This window comes from Dioscorea cayenensis, chromosome 7, assembly GCF_009730915.1.
Source record: "Dioscorea cayenensis subsp. rotundata cultivar TDr96_F1 chromosome 7, TDr96_F1_v2_PseudoChromosome.rev07_lg8_w22 25.fasta, whole genome shotgun sequence".
In the NCBI taxonomy this organism is placed as follows: domain Eukaryota; kingdom Viridiplantae; phylum Streptophyta; class Magnoliopsida; order Dioscoreales; family Dioscoreaceae; genus Dioscorea; species Dioscorea cayenensis.
The window spans coordinates 10048234-10061861 of record NC_052477.1 but is presented as its reverse complement, the minus strand read 5'-3'; positions in this window follow the sequence as shown (position 1 = coordinate 10061861).

The following is a 13628-nucleotide window of genomic DNA, read 5'->3' as shown; positions in this document are numbered from 1 at the left end:
ACTATTTACCCCCTACACTGTTTAAAATTTCTCAAACAACCCCTGCAAGTTATGAATACCACGGACAACCCTTCCTTTTATCATTTTACTTCCTTTTTTACCCCTTGTAGGTCACTTGGATTGGGTCCATGTTGTGACATTCCATCATTGCCCTTTAAAAATGGTGGGGAAAAAACGTCCCAATCACATCATGTCTAACATTTTTACATTTCTTTTTTTATTTTTCGAAAACAAACTTTGGAAGACTTTTATCCTTGTCCCTGTCCCGGCTTTGTTTAAAATTATACAGTTTTTTTGTTTAAACATAAATGTTTCCGTTTAAAAATTATCAAGTTTCGTTTAAATATATCCGGGTTTCGGTTTAAAACATAAATGATTTTTAGTAGGTATTCGGATTCTACGAGCGTATCCGTCCCACCTCAAGGCCACCCTGACGATTTAGTAGGCCTTCCTTACTCGTTAGATCATTTTGAAGTTTTGTCATTGCGTATGTCGGACAATTTTATGTAGGCGCTAACCATTTAAAAAACTCACTTCACTACCACGAGTGCGGATCACTAATCGTGAGATCTTGCAAAGAAAACTATCAGCCAACTAAGCATAAATGATAACTTATATTCGTTACATATGTTTGCCACAAACTATCGCATATTATTGTACATTTTGCTCGTTATTTATGAAAATCGTTTTCATAAACAAACGCAAATTTAAAAATGAAACAATGATATTTAAACATAAGCATAGTTGTATAAGTTAATTATTGATTAATTATCCCGTTCTCGCTAAAACTTATGTTTTTCTCAACTATTATTGTCATGTCTTTTTGTTTCGCGTTTAAAATTATACGCTTTTTGTTTAAGCTTAAATGTTTTCCGTTTAAATTTATCAAGTCTCGCTTTAAAAATGTTATGTCTCTGCTTAAATATATCCGGGGTCCGCTTTAAGCAGAAATGATTCTAGTAGGTATTCGGATTCTACGAGCAGTATCCGTCTCCACCTCAAGGCCACCCTCGACGATTTAGTAGGCCTTCCTTTACTCGTTAGATCATTTTTGAAGTTTTTGTCATTGCATGTCGGACAATTTTATGAGGGCGCTAACCATTTAAAAAAACTCACTTCACTACCACGCAGAGCGGACACAATCGTAGATCTCAGCAAAAGAAACTATCGCCAACTAAGTACGTAAAATGATAACTTATATTCGTTACATATGTTTGCCACAAACTATCGCATATTATCAGACATTTTGCTCGTTATTTATGAAAATCGTTTTTCATAAACAAACCCAAATTTAAAATGAAAAATGATATTTAAACATAAACATAGTTGTATAAGTTAATTATCGATTAATTATCCCGCTCGCTTAAAACTTATGTTTTTTTCTCAACTATTATTGTCATGTCTTTGTTTCCGCTTAAAATTATACGCTGTTTAAGCTTAAATGTTTCCGTTTAAATTTATCAAGTCTCTGTTTAAAAATGTTAGTCTCTGCTTTAAATATATCGGTTCGAGTTTAAAGCGAAATGATTCTAGTAGAGTATTCGGATTCTCGAGCGTATCCGTCCCACCTCAAGGCCACCCCGACGATTTAGTAGGCCTTCCTTACTCGTTAGATCATTTTAAAAGTTTTGTCGATTGCATGTCGGACAATTTTATGTAGGCGCTAACCAGTTTAAAAAAACTCACTTCACTACCACGAAGTCGCGGACCTAGATCGTAGATTCTTGCAGAGAAAACTATCGCCAACTAAGCATAAATGATAACTTATATTCGTTACATATGTTTTGCCACAAACTATCGGATATTATTGTACATTTTGCTCGTTATTTATAAAATCGTTTTTCATAAACAAACCCAAATTTAAAATGAAAACAATGATATTTAAACATAAACATAGTTGTATAAGTTAATTATTGATTAATTATCCCGGGTTTTCGCTTAAAACTTATGTTTTTCTCAACTATTATTGTCATGTCTTTGTTTCGTTTAAAATTATACGAGTTTTTGTTTTAAAGCTTAAATGTTTCCGTTTAAATTTATCAAGTCTCGTTTAAAATGTTATGTCTACTGTTTAAATATATCCAGTTTTCAGTTTAAACAGTAAATGATTCTAGTAGGTATTCGGATTCTACGACGTATCCCAGTCCCACCTCAAGGCCACTCCCTGACGATTTAGTAGGCCTTCCTTACTCGTTAGATCATTTTGAAGTTTTGTCATTTGCGTGTCGGACAATGTTTTATGTAGGCGCTAACCATTTAAAAAACTCACTTCATTACCACGAGTCGCGGGACACAATCGTAGATCTTGCAAAAGAAACTATCACCAACTAGCATAAATGATAACTTATATTACGTTACATATGTTTTGCCATAAACTATCGCATATTATTATACATTTTTCTCGTTATTTATGAAAATCGTTTTCATAAACAAACCCAAATTTAAAATGAAACAATGATATTTAAATAGAAACTGTCGTAGTTAAACAGAAACATTGATATTTAAACATAAACTTTGAAACTTAAATAGAACAATCAATAGTTAAGACGAAATAACAATATTTACATTCAAAATTAAAACGCGTCGAGTCCTGAGACAAATGTGGATCGAGTTGGACATCACAATGAAATTGTAAAACAATCAAAAAATCTCCTTCAACACAATATTATCGCTTTTGATTATGTACACAAACGAAAATGAAAAACAATCAAAACTCTTGCCGAAAAATCTTCCTACAAACTACAAAATCATCGATAATCACACCATGAAACCGAAAAAATTCTCTTTCTAATAGAATACTTTAGAAATCAAACTAAAAAGAAACCTCTAGAATATCAAAAACAAAAGGAAAGCGCACAACATCTTCCACGGCATCCACCTCGTCTCAATATCTTGGGCGCTAAACTAATGAAATGTCAAAGAGTTGAGTGGGAGTTCTTCTTCGAGGCAGTGGTCCAATCCTACAGAAGATGTCCAGATAACGACAACTTTGAAAAAGGAAAAGCTGAAGAGATGAAGAGATGAAAAGAGAAAAAAACCAAAGCGACCAATAATGGTGTTCTACGAGGGATTAACCAAGAAAAAGCAGTTCCTCTTAAAGAGAAAAATTATTGCGACAAAGGCGTTATGGTCAAACCACGTCTCACTTGTCACAACTTCCCATGCAAGGGATAATTTCGTCCAAAAAATTTAAAACTAACTCCATTAAATTCTTGAGGGGTTTTAAATTCATTGTATTTAAAAGGAAGGGGTTTTTAGGGATTCCCAAATTAATAGGGTGTTTTTGGAAATATTAGAAACTTAGGGGGTTATTTTGGCAATTTCCACTAATAATAATAATAATAATAATTGAAAATTATGAATATTGAAGTATTAATCATCTTTAATTCTTTCTAGTCTTTGATTTTTTTCCCCACGTACATTCCTTTCTTATTGTCTTAATTTACCAGGCCTTGTCTTCACATCACTCCTCTTGGCTTTGCCCTCTTCCCTCTTTATCTTACAAGTAGAACTTAATAAATGGAAATAATTTAATAAAAAAATTCCAAAAATTGATATTGTATAAAATCAAATAAGTAAACTCAATTGACTAAGCTCAATATGCTAGTTTTGTTGTGTTGGCAATCTATATGCAAAATACCATACATATGAGATGTAATCAAAGCCAACAATAGGAAAAAAAAATTTTAAGCTTAATAAGAGGGATTCAAAGCACTGCCTTATATGAATGATTTTGCCGCATCTTGTGAAATATCTCAATATCTTTCAAATCTATAGTATGCAACAAACTCAAGTTGCTCATCTGGCACATCTTCGCTAGTATTGAGATCCAACGGTTTCTTAATTATGATTCAACAGTAATTATTATGCTTATGAATAGTATATAGTAATAAGTGGGATGCATGAGGATGCACAGTATTCTGATTACTGTATATATAAATAATTTACAGTAAAAAGTGGAATACACAGTATTTTAATCTGAACCGTTCAATTAAATATTTGCATAGTAACAAAACAAATCACAATCATTGGACCCTATTTTTACTAACATCAACAGTATAAAAACTAAAAACCAAAAGACATTCTATTACCATCTGCGGGTGTCTACGGACGCCCGCAGAATCCTTTTTCCCACATATATATATATATATATATATATATATATAATATTTATCAAGATGAGTGGCTAGGCCGTTAAAAAAGGTAAGAACATGTACAAGTCTTAACGGAGCAAGTGGGGATGGGGACTGTGCATACTTGGGTGTTAGGACCATCTGTATACAACTTTTTCTCACATTCCTAAAAATATGCCATCACCTGTGATTTTAATTTTCACCATGTGTGAAAGATTCTAATAGAGACCCGTATATCAATAGACCATTTGGTCTTTGGTTGGCTAGTGATATAGTTGCTACAACATCACCTTGTAGGAAAGAAGTGAATGGTTTTCTTTCATGGGAAAGCGAGATTTTATTTTTCAGTATCTATTATAATTTTTGAAAATTCTTTTTTTATTTTTTTTATAAACAAGATAGAACTATTAAAAATCCAAAGATATAGTATAATCCAAATGATAGAAATCTACCAACTAAACGCAAGTTCTATTATTAGAAGTATTTCATTTAGCTTCTCTTAGAGATATAAAACTAAGCCTTTTAAAACATTCTACTACTCCTTGCTTAATTTGGTGTGTGTATAATGAGTTGGGCCTTAAGTTTAATTCCAACAATCCCCTACTCAACAATAATTAGGCATAATGAGAAGGAATATGCACATAAGATGAATAATATTGGGGATGGTTGGATTTGGTTTCATGACCGCAAAGGATTCTACATTGTCAAAAGTGCGTGTAAAGCAATACAGAACATTTATAGCTCTGCTCACCCTCTAGTCCGTATCTTTTTCTTGAAAAAATATGTCGGCTACAGATTCCACCCAAAATAAGATGTGAACCATGGCTTCCAAACTCAAACCATCTATATGTTTCAATGCCTCTTATACATAGTCTAGAACATCTGATTGTGGATAAATTGATCCTTACAAAAACTAATTCTTGAAATGTTGACTTTATTCTTATGATATTCAATTTCAAGGATCAATTACTCATCGAACAAATCCCTCTAAGCATGAATAATATTTGGAATAATTAGATGTGGCTTCATGACCACAATGAAATCTACACTATTAAAAGTTCATATAAAGCATTGCACAACATCCATACCTCTGCTTACCCTCCAGTCCCTAGCTTTTTTTGGAAGAAAATGTGGAGGTTATAGATTCTGCCCAAAACAAAGAATCTCATATGGAGTGCAGCTCATAATTGCCTCCCTAATAGAAACTCTCTTCTTCAAAAGAATGCTGATGTTTCTTCCACATGCCCCATCTATGGTAATGCCTTTGAATCTATGATCCATATTTTTGTGGAGCATATTTTTGCTAAGTAGGTGTGGCATCGATCTTCAATTGGTTATATAAGGGGTATGGCTTCTACATTTCAAGATTCGTTGGACATGGTTTTCAATAGGCAATCTATGGATAATTGTGCATTCATCTCTATGATTTGTTGGGGTTATTAGAACAACTGAAATAATATTGTTTGTAATGGTAGGTTTCAAATAACTAATAGAAAGATTTATCATGTTTCTCATTATTTGCAACAATAAAAAATGCCTAGGCCCAAGAACAATCTCTAACAGTTGCTGATTCTCCAACTTAAGCACAATATAATGTATAGTTGATAAGTACTTGTGTATGCATATTAATTAGTATGAATTACTTACATTGAGCATTATTTTTATCAGGTTTTATGGCTCATTCTTGTGTTTTTGTATTCTTTTGATCATTTAGGGTTGTGAAGGCATGTTGAGGAGAAAGAATGCAAAAATAGGCCATGAAGGTTCATTATGGAGTTTTTTTGTGCAACATAACGAGGAAGACACAAGCCATGATTATACAAATAAGAGTGTGTGCCAACTTCTAAAGAGTTCGAGTTAATGTATGAGTTAGAAAGGCATAAAGGTAGTCATGCGCTCATGTTCCAGCTTGTTCGAGTATTTCAAAAGCTCTCTAAATTTTTTTAGAAGTCAAAAAATACCACATGACCTATCACACGGGTATGTACCTGTCCGAGTGGCATCAGAAGAAACAAAGAGCAAAGTCTAGAAATTCTATGTGAAGTTTTCTATGATGCAGGAAATCCACACGACCATGTGTAAATTCCGCATGGCCATGTGGCCTGCCCTTGTGGATTTTCCACACGGGCTTGTGGCAGTGTGGGCACTCGTGTGGATGCCCGATTTGAGAGTTCAATAGCCATTTCGAAGGGTTATTGGGGGATATTTTTCATATTTATTGGGAAGAGTTTGGCTAGGGTTTGGAGGAGATTTTTGCAAGGTTTGAGAGTGCTTCTACATCATTCAACATCGATTTCCTTCGAAGGAGAGTTATTAGGGGAGCTGCCGACGACTTTGATTTGCTGAGATGTGCCCTAAGCTTAACGGAGGAGTCTTTGAAGAAGTAGGAGCGGCTTTTGGACACCTTTATCAAGGAACAAAAAGGTGGTTATTTTTATGGATTGTTTGCACTTTCACTTGTATTTATCCTTGAAATTGTATTGCTCCATGGAAAGCTAAACCCCTAGTGGGTACTTGGACTTGTAAACCCTAGGATGTATTTGTTTCATTAACTTTTATTGCATTTCTTTTAATTTGAGAATTTATTTGAGTTTTAATCTTGTGTGCTTGATGATTGGTTTTCCCTTAAAGTAACACTGGGGTTGAGAACTTCATTTAATCATCATTTTGACAAGTGACCATTACCATTAGGATTAGATTTACCAAAGTTGAAGAGGGTTTAGAGGGTGAGTTGAGAGGTAGCGGAACGTCCCCTTTCTCCTTCAATGTGATTTATCATACCTCCGCATTCAAAGAGTTCTTAGCAATTGTATAAGAGTGAGGCGTCGAGAGTTCCCTCTCAACTGAGGCTTATATGTGATTAGGAATCTTTCGCATGGACCAAAGGGATTGATCTAGATCTGGGAATAGGATTTATCACTTGGAATCCCAAGACCTTCAAGTAGTCATACGTGGTGTGAGGTGTCAAGAGTCTTCTCTCTGCCGAGATCTCATAGGGGAGTAGTTATGGTTGACCTTAGATTTGGGACCTTGTGCCTTTGGATTTCCATGACTCTTTAAATCTCAATTAGGGAAGCGTAATTTTAGTTTTGCACTTGAAGTTAGAATCCTAGGGGGAGCATTGTCTGAATACCCCACTTTCTCATTGATTGTTTCCTCCTCTTGACACATTTGCCTTTGTTCTTTTTATTCATATTTTGATAGAATCTTGATTGAGTTTACCAATCGATTCTCAACTTGGCTATTTAGTAAGGTTTATTTGTTGCTAGAGTCTATTCCCTGTGAATTTGACTACCCATCCTTCAGGTACTTTATTACTTCGACACCCGTGCACTTACTATACACACAATCAAAGGTGTGTCAATGGTGTGAACCTAATCGAGGTTGGGTGAAAATGAATATAGACGCAGTAGTTTTTAACATTAAGTAATGGGAAGGTATTGGCTGGATACTCAGAGATGAAAATGGTGTGGTGATTGTTGCAGGTCACAAATCTATTCTAGGAATCAATGATCCTTTCCTTGTTGAAGCATTGAGTATTTGAGAAAGTTTGAGTTGGATAAAAGGTAGAGCCTTGTCTAAGTTAATGGTGGAATCGGAAGCTTAAGTTGATCTTTAAATGACAAATAATAAGTCATCATTCCCTTCTTATTTAGGTTTACTAGTAAATGGTTGTTTATTTTTTAAGGTTGATATTCCCTTAGTGTTTTTTGTGTTTGTTAAGAGATTTGTGAACTAAGATGCCCATTCCATTGCTAGGCCTACTTCTATGTCAGACTTTGTTGTGTGGAGTTGTCTTTACCTCATTTTATTTATGATATTATTGCATTTGATTTAAGGTCTTAATCATGAATTCCATATTAGTCACAAAAAAATGAATATCAAGAAATGAATTTTATTAATTTTAAAAATAAAATGTACAAGAAAATTGCATGCCAGATATAAGAGAGTTAATAAAGTTAAGAAGAAATTCATTAAGATAAAAAAAAATGAAGGATAAGTCTTAGTTTCTCATATTATTGATATGTTTTTACAAAACTATACTAAAGTATTAAATAGATACAGATTATTAATAGCATAGTAGGTCATGAACTAAAACACTTGAATTAGAATTTAGTATATATCAAAGTCAAATATGACATTGAGTAAAGAGTATTATTCTTTGCTCATGCATTTAATATTACTTCATACTGATTGTTAAAAAGTTTGTTTGTATAATCTCACAACTACAACATGACAATAGTTTCCTTGCAAGTGAGATCTCCAAAGATATATGCAAGGAAAAGATTAATCTCATTATGAGTTAAGCTCAATCTTAGATCACTTTATGAGAGTGCTGGTCCTATTAAACAAGTTAGAATGTACTATTAAAATCATAATCTCTACTTTCCCAGTCAATTAATCAGACAACATTCTTTTGAAATTCTTTTTTGAAATCTTCACTCAAAAAAGAAAGGTCACTACCATTATTGATCTTTTTTATAGGTTAAATCTCATTCCTTTTGATGTTTTTGTGGTCATTAAGGTAGTCAGATCCAACTCAAGCATTGATCCTTCCAATCGTAGGGGCCGGTTGGGTCACCCGATTTTCTCCTCTCATTGCCAGGTTAATGGATTCCCTGTCAAACCGGTTGGGTCACCCGATTTTTGGCCAGGTTGGTTCAAATTCGAGTTAAAGGGTATGGCCGATTCTAGGGGTAGCAAAAATCTAGGTCCAGGCAAAATCGGGTTCGGACAACTACTAATATTAATAGATAAACTTGGTGTCCAGACTCGGCTCAGTTTTAAATTCTTACAAATTCAACTTGTTGAAACCCGGTTTATTGTAAAATAGGGTTGTCCGAATGTCCAAAATCTCCCAAATTCTATAAGCCGCATTTAACTTTACTTAAATATTAAATTATACAAAAAATAATTTAATTTACATTAAATGTAAAAAAAACAATATCAACAATCCAAAACTCGACTCGAATTATACAAAAATCTAAGTCTTGATAGAAAAACAATGTATGTTTGAAGTTTTTGGAAGATTGGGCTTAAAATATGTGGGCTTAAGATTGTGGGCTTTTAAAATTTTAGAGGTAAAATGGCCTGGTTGTTCGAATTTCCATGTTCGGACCCGGTCTGGACTTAAATCCTGACAACCAAGCCATGCCCGGACCTGACCAACATTAGCACAACTTTTGTCTAAACCTATTTTATTCTGGGTCGGATAGAACCGGGTCAGTGGGTCCGGATAGAGTATTGCCACCCCTAGCAGGTTCCCAATTTTTCTAGTCAAACTTGCCGGACAGATCCGGGTTTGACTACATTGGTTGTCATTTATTTTGATAGTCCTTTAGTCTGCAAGATGTAGTTTGAACTTCATATAGTCTATCCTCATAAACTTATGTTTCAAATATCTCCACACTAAATTGTGTCAAATACACATGTGCTGGTTCATCTAATTGATCGCTAGTGCTTTCAACTTTACACAGATAAGTAATAGTATAAGAATTTTAATGAATAGCACTAGAGGCATAATTAGAAGACATAATAGGAACTCAAAGCTGGGGTGGCATAGGAACTTCCCACTTATGACAATTTATTTCAAATTTATTTTTCTAACTTTTTGACATGTAAAGTTATTAATTAAGTTTTTATAATCAATTTTTTCTAACATTTCTTTTTTAATTGATAATACAGAATAATCCATTTAATCATTTTTGAAACATTGTTCATCTTAGTTAAGGTTTTATTAATTTTAATTTTAAAAAACTTCTTTACGCTGAAGCAACAATTATATGAACTATTTATATTAATTATTCTATAGGCAACATATGCATTTGGAAAAAGACTAAGCTCTTTTATTTGGTTAAGGATGCCAATTGGAGTATTAATTCTTCTTGTGAGATTTCTCTTAATAATTTCAATTCAAAAAATAAATCTAAACTATCAATATTAGAGGAACTATTCTGTTCTAAAAATATTCAATGTTAATACAATACTTTTTAAAATTCTCATTGTCTAATGATTTCAATTTTCACCTTTAAATTGAAAGCCGAAAATATATTCATATATTTTGAATTATTCAAATCAACTCTAAAGTGCAAAATGACATTTCTATTATATATAAGAAATAATCAGTTAAAGAAAAATTCTTCAAGAGTCTTGGTTGCTTCACTATTAGCATTATTATCAAATTATTTCTTTGTCCATGTGCACATTTTTCATGAAATTCAAGTTATATATTCATTTCAAATGCAATTTTTTAGTAGAAATCATAGCATTTGCAAATGTTTTTTTCCTACGTCTTTGAAAAAAAGACAGAAGACCTCTTATTTAATTTATAGCAACATTAATACAAGTATCTTTTAATTGTAAATTTTTACTAATTTAATTAATAGCAAACAATATATCAAGCCAAGTAGTCATGCCCAATAAAACTCAAAATCGTCAAGCTCATATGTTGCTATACAATTAGCTTCACTTTTCAGTTTTTAGATCTTCACTAACTTCTACTAATTTCAATAAAGAGTCTTTTGTTTTGTGGGGTTTGGAATCTTGTAACTTTAACACTTTCAGTACAATTTTTCCAACATGTTTATAATAATGGTTTAAGAGTTGGATTGTGTATGAAATCTTTTAAAATTTTCCACCGTTTAATAGAAGAAGCAAATAATGAATAAGTATGTTACATTACTCCATAAAATGGTATAACTTTGTACAAGAATTAGCTATGTTACATAGTATTAAATTTAGATTATGATAGCAACATAGTGTATAAAATGATCTATGACTTATATCTAATTGTCTCCTTTAAACTCCTTTGGGTTTCCCTTCATTTTTGATTTGTTGGCATATCTTTATATATCTTCTTAAGTTATCAATATCAAATGAAATTTTTTAATTATTTTAATAACTTGAAAAAAAATATTTTCCACTCCTATCATGTACTTTTGAAACTCTAAAAAGAAAAATCTGTTATTTTGATGAAATATCCACAATCCTCAATATGAAAGACATTTGCTTTTAATGCATCGAATAGATTCTTCTATCATTGGATTATGAATTTTATTATATTTAATGCATCGAATAGATTCTTCTCTCATTGGATTATAAATTTATTGGATTCATTATGTATATTATGTCTGAGATAATGATTATGAATTTTATTGTATTTAATGCATGGAATAGATTCTTCTATCATTGGATTATGAATTTTATTGTATTCATTGTGTATATTATGTCTGAGATTAGGATTATGAATTTAATTGTATTTAATGCATAGAATAGATTCTTCTATCATTGGATTAAATTCTACAAATCATTTCAATTAGCCTTAGTAAATTTTTACTACTTTGTTGATTGATAATTTCAATTTTCCCTAAATTCCAAATTATTTTTACCAAGAGTTTTTATGCAAAAGTAATTCTTACTAACATTTTTTCCCCAATGTTTTTTATCTCTATTAATTTGTCTGTGGACATTCCTTACGAATAGTTTTATTTTTCAACAACCTTGTCTTTAAATCAATCCATGAACTCATATTTGTCTTTTATTAGCTAGTTTATTAGTACTTGAAATAAAGCTAAACAAGTTGCAATAAAAACAAAATATTTTATCTAAGTTCTAGAGTAAACCAACCTTCATCTTTGTGCTTCTCATTAATTGCCCAATTTTGAATGTAATATGTAGTAGAAAAATACCTTGAGAATATATATTTTAGAAAGTCTATATTAGAAAGTCTGATTGGCCTTTTTTTAATTAATAGATCTCTTAAATTTGTATCAATATTAGTCTCCTTTCTAGAATTACGTAAAATATTATAAATTCAATCATTGAATTCATTTACAAGGTGGTTCCCATAAGTATCTATGTCAGACTTTTCATTAGTTGTTATTTCTTTTCCTTGTATTGTTGTATTATTTGACTCAACTACATTAGTAACTTATTCAAAAAAGACTCTTTTGTATTTTTTTAAAATTGTCTTTTATTGCTTGTTAAAAAAGTTAATCAATAGCTCATTTTTGAGATTGTATTAAAGTTTCAAATTTTCTTTTTATTTCGTAGTTTTTCAAAATCAAATTCATATGTTCTAGATAGATTTCCATATTTTTAAAATAAAAAACTATATATTTATAAAACATAAATTAAAAATAATGTAAATTAAAGTAATAAAAGAAAGTTGAAACAATAAAATTTGTTAACTTGAGTAGTGAATATAGAAGATTTGCTAAGAAAAAGATATATGATTGGGACTTATTGACACTTGTGATCGATTGATATCTTTTAATCTTGTAAAAGAATAACTCAAAACCCAAGATAAAAAAATAATGATATAAAAATTAGAAGAAAAATCTTGATTTATAATAGAAAACATAACCATTAAGATCTAACAACTAAATTAGTCTTGGAAATAGTTTTGCAAGAGGTTAGTTGGGAGAAGATATTGAATTAGTTAAACATTAAATAAAAGAACTGACGAATTTAATTTATGAGTAATGCTATGTTGATTAGAGAGGTTTTTACGAATCATAATTAACATGAATGGAGAGTGAAAAAAAAAATAACAACGGAGGTGATTAGGAAAATACTAGCAAAAGGGATAAAGAGAAGGAGTATGGCAAGTAGGGCCGGAGCCAGAAATTAGGCAAAAGGAAGAGGGGGGGCGGAAGAGTTTTTTTTTTTGACAAATTGGTGACAAGCATCTTAGGGGGCTAGTTACACACATAAAAAAAAATCAATTAACAAAATTTTTATAAATAAAAAATTCAAAAAATTCAATTAACAAAATCCAATAAATAAAATTGAGGAATAATTACAATTTATTATTTTCTTGAAATAAATATTTTTATCTATATGTGATTTCTTTACGGTTACAACATATACTAGTTTTTTTAATTTTAAATAGTATTTTAAATTAAAAAAAATCTTATTTAATAGAATTGTGATGAGGGCATAAGTAAAAATTCAATGAGCAATTTGATCATTATCTTAAAATTCAATATTATTTTAAGGACATAACTTAATAACTTAAAATAAATAGTATTTTAAATAAAAATTCTCATTTATGATAATTATGATGAATGGGCATATACTATAAGTAGTATTTCAAATTAAAAAAAAAATTGTCGCCATATATTATAATTTATAAGCTAGTTTGAATTAATTATGAATCTAATTATTTAAATGAATATATTTTAAATAATTTTCTGAATTTATTTCAATGATTTTTTTAAGGGAAAATTACTTAAAAAGTCCCTGAGAAGGTTCCAACTTCCTGTTTAGTCATTCTGACTTTTCCATTTTCGTTTAGATCCCTCCTTTTTCCAACCAAAGACTTTTCAATCCTTGGTGTTAATTCCATCAATTAAATGGTTGTGAAATGTCACAATTGCCCATATGAGATGAAAAAGTAAAAGTTAGAATTTTTTTTCCCTCCAAATCATGTCACATTAAATGTAATATATGGTCATATCCTCCAATGAAGCTACTTTGTCAGATTACTTTTGC